Genomic DNA, 4,468 nt, shown 5'->3' on the forward strand with positions numbered 1-4,468 from the left:
AGGATAAGTATTATGATCAATATTCCACTTAAGCCCAAGCCCTGTACACTGTTTTAAAGTTTAATGAGAGCAGTTTTGGAGTCATCAGTACTGGCAATCTGTTCTAAATACTGGAGATGGGACCATGGGAGGAAAACATGAAGATTTCAGATGTCTCCTATCTCACAGAAGTTACCAATCTGTCAAAGTCACTCCCTACGCACCAGAAAACTATCTGGCATAAACCAGTCATATCTGTAGAAGAGGTCACAGTGCTATCTGCATTATTAACACTTTCTACTTCTACTTTCCCAAGAATAGAAGCACTATGTTTAACAATTTCCCTTACCCCAAAGTCTTCACCTCAAAATACATAGGCACAGAATCTACGCAAATCTGAGATGTTCTCCAATAGGTAAGGGATAGCACAGCTATGTTATTCTCAAAAATACTGTCTAGATATCCTACCTGTATTATCAAAAGATTGGTGGTCACACTTTTAATAGTCTGCATTAGTCAACATTAAATGCATTAAATGTGCCACAAGTACCTCTACGCTTCCTTTTAGGTTATTTTTTGAATGTGTCCGAGAAGAAACATCTGCTTTGGGATTATTTAAGGGCATTGACCTATAAGAACATCAACTCCTTTTTTTTTTTTTTTTTGACAGGCAGAGTGGACAGTGAGAGAGAGAGAGAGACAGAGAGAAAGGTCTTCCTTTGCCGTTGGTTCACCCTCCAATGGCCGCCATGGCTGGCGCGCTGCAGCCGGCACACCTTGCTGATCCGAAGCCAGGAGTCAGGTGCTTCTCCTGGTCTCCCATGTGGGTGCAGGGCCCAAGCACTTGGGCCATCCTCCACTGCACTCCCGGGCCATAGCAGAGAGCTGGCCTGGAAGAGGGGCAACCGGGACAGAAGCCGGCGCCCCAACTGGGACTAGAATCTGGTGTGCTGGTGCTGCAGGCAGAGGATTAGCCTATTGAGCCACGGCGCCAGCCCATCAACTCCATTTTTAATATTAAACTATTACTGGATTTACTGAAGAAAAAGAACAGCAGAAAAAACTTAAATCACACAAACCTCTTTAGGTTAGTAAAAAGCCATTATCTCTAGCTGGGATATTAAAAAAAATTAATCTCACCAGCCCAACTCTCAAAGTTAATGCCACTAGTAATAATCAACAACAAGAAAAACAAACTTGCTAACAAACCCACTCACTAGCAAAAAACAGTTTAATTCAAATACTTAAGCCAAAGTATAACACTGCCTACCCAAACTGCCCCATCCACCAACAAGAGAGGAAATAAATTGCTCTAGAAACCAAAATAAACTTAGTACTTCCAACAAGGGTAACAATGGTTCAGCTCCTGAGAGTGCTCATAAGGACTAAAGGTAGAGTGAAGGCAATGAAGAGGGATTAATTCCACAAATAGTCTTTAAAAATGCAAAGTCCCACAAACACACTAAACTTGTCTATAATTAGAGAACAAGATACTGTTGCTGCTTCTTTTTGTTTTTGGAAATGAAACTTTTTGCAAGCTCTGATCTTCAATGTGAAAGCAGGACATTAAAAAAAAATCAGCTAAAAAAGTTGAAATTATTTGATGCCCAAATTTTTGGGACTGTATATCTTAACTGTGAAACTGTAAATATCTACCATCTCTTTCCTTCAACCAAACCACTTCACAAAAATAAGAGAAATAAAACATGATTATTTTTGAAAGTCCTTGTAAGAATGAAACTTCTAGAAGAAAGGAAAGAAAGGAGGAGAAACAAGAACAAAGAAGGAAGAAAGCTTTAAAACAAAGTGTGTGTGTGTCAGGGGAATCAATGGGCCTTCCTCTCAGTTGGCGATAAGCAAGTGCAGGAAAGTTCATTTGTCATTTGCTCTGTTGTCTGTTTCTGCACATCTACATTCTAACCAGAAGGGACTCCGAGGTTTTTCTGCAGCATGTGAGCATCTGCTGGCTCTATCCTCTTAGAGCAGTTCTTCTGTCTCAATAATCTCCAAGCCAAACTTCCTGTAGGAGTCAACTGCCAACTCTCTGCTGTTCTGGACCTGCAGCTACATGTCAAAAGTGCCATCTTTTTCACAGATGTTTAAGACGTGATTTAGCATCTTTGTCCCTATTCCTGGCCTTCGGTAAGGTGCCAGAATCCTAGTGTCATGATGTAAAGCCTCTTCTGATTCTGTGAATGATCTACCTACAGCATACCACACCTACAGCAATATCATTGACATAGGCAGGTGTTGCTAGCTCTCCAACCCCCAGCACATTCCTGCAGAACTTGTCAGTGTAGCCAACTGGAAAGATGACTTGGTTTAATCTCTTCAACTGTTTAGTATTGTGTGGTGTCACATCTCCCAGCTCGATCCGGCTCCCTTTCACCTTCCCCGCCTGCTGAGGCCGTCCTTACCGCTACCCAGAGCCCTCAGCGCCCTCAGCTCTGGCCACTCAACCTCACTAGCAGGCCTCCTTGGCCTCCTCGCTTAGGGCAGGGAGCAAGGAGCTGAGCGTGTGATGGAGACCGCAGAAGCTGAGCTCTGCTCTGAGCCTCCGAAGTGGGTGGGAGGTGTCTCCTGCCGCCCCACTGTCTATAAAATGCTTTAGAAAAGGTATTTTTTTTTTTGAGCCCCCTGCATCTCTTTCAAAATTGGGGAAGTTTTCAGCTATTATTTCATTAAATAATTCATCAATGCCTTTTCCTTTCTCTTCCCCTCCAGTTATTCCTATAACACGAATATTTGTTCACTTGGTGGTGTTCCATATATCTCAGACTTTCTTCATTCTTTTTAATTCCTTTGTCTTAGATACAATTTGAAGAACATAATTGTACTTCCCTCTCTCCATCTTTCTTTCCTTCTTTCTTGATTGCTTTCTTCCTTTCTTTCTTTCCTTCCTTAATTCTTCTTTTCCTTTTCATTTTTGCAGCAACAAACTTTCAACTTAGTTTGTAATCACAGGCTTAACGTATCCCTAACCGAAGTGTTCAACAAGTAAAAAGTGGAAAGACCACTGTTCCACCAGAACATAGACAAGGGATCTAAGCAATAATCAGATCATTCTTGGTCTGGCTACTTGGAAAAGCTTACCTTCAAGACCAGTAATGCTTTCTTTTCCTTGATCTATTTTGTTTTAAAGCTGTCAACTACAACTTTTATGTCATTGACTGAAGTCTTCAGTACTAACATTTCTAATTGATGTTTTTAATGATTTTTATCTCTATTGAATTTCTCATTCATATCATGCATTGTTTTTCCTCATTGCTTTTAATTGTGCTCTCTTACATCTCAGAGGGTTTCCTCAGGAATATGATTTTGAATTATGTTAAGACATTTTATAGATTTTCCTTAAATCAGGTTCTATTTACAGAAAATTATTGCATTACTTCAAAGATGCTTCCTAACATTCCAGGTGTCCCTGTGTTGATGTCTGTGCATCTGGTGTGAAAGCTGTTTATGGAGCAGGTTTTATTAGAGAGCTTTTTGGGATGTAGAGTGTCCACTGGGTAGTTGATTTGAGTTTGTTTCTACATGAGCCCAGAGTGTAACCACCATGTGATCTCTTCAGCTGTAATCAGTGTTAGCAGTGTAAACAAGTGCTATAATTTTCTAGCGTATAGCAATTTTATAGGTAGTGGTATAACATTATAGTGTGCATGCATTTCAAAAGGTGTATGTCTGCAGACCTCACAGAGATGAAAGAGGTTTGTGATGGCAATAGTTACATTCCTGGTGCTATGCGACACAGAGGCGACCCCCCATAGTTCCCATTAATTGAGCACTGGTGATACTGGGGCTGTGGCACTGACAGCCCTGGCCCCCAGGCTGTGTGACATGGCTGGGTCGTTCACTGGGCCCTGCTGGTTGAGCAATGGTGATATCAGAGCTTACAGAACCAACTCCCACAGTCTTAGCACTGGGGGACATGAGGTATCTACAGGGCAAGCATGGGTTATGCTGGGGATTGTGCCTTGTGCAGCACAGCCATGGCGAAGGGCCTTCTCCAGGTTCCGTGGGGTGAGTGCAGGTGACTGTTGCCTATGAAGTAGCATTAATAACCACAGTATCAGAGCTGCTGGATTTGGTGGGAACCTTACTCATGTCCAACAAGTTATCTTGGAGGTTGTGAACTGGCAGGTGTAGGCCTAGAGCAGTGGAAAGCATATAGAATTTTTCCCAGGTTACACGGGGTGAACACAGCACCAACAGTCTCGGTCTCATAGCTGCAGAACACAGTGTCCTTGCGCAGGTCCTTTAGGGTAAGTACAGGTTATTCCAGGGATCGTGCACGGGCAGCCTTGGACTTGAAGCAGAACAAACAGGGCTTTCTCTAAGTCCCACCTGTAGTGAGAGTTACTCTGGGGATTACAGCACTAACACCAGCACTGCAGAAAACAGAAGGTACCATCCTCAGGTCATCTGAGGGTAGTGATGCTGGAGTTCCTGCCCTGGATACTCTGAGATGCAGAGCCAGGAGCACTGAGCC

General features: G+C 42.7%; 1 pseudogene; it reads right to left on the reverse strand.

Annotated features, from left to right (window-relative positions):
- Positions 1-1,805: 1,805 nt before the first annotated feature.
- On the reverse strand, positions 1,806-3,970 carry LOC133759315 (N-alpha-acetyltransferase 50-like; annotated as a pseudogene).
- Positions 3,971-4,468: the final 498 nt, after the last annotated feature.

The sequence above is a fragment of the Lepus europaeus genome, chromosome 5 (assembly GCF_033115175.1).
Source record: "Lepus europaeus isolate LE1 chromosome 5, mLepTim1.pri, whole genome shotgun sequence".
In the NCBI taxonomy this organism is placed as follows: domain Eukaryota; kingdom Metazoa; phylum Chordata; class Mammalia; order Lagomorpha; family Leporidae; genus Lepus; species Lepus europaeus.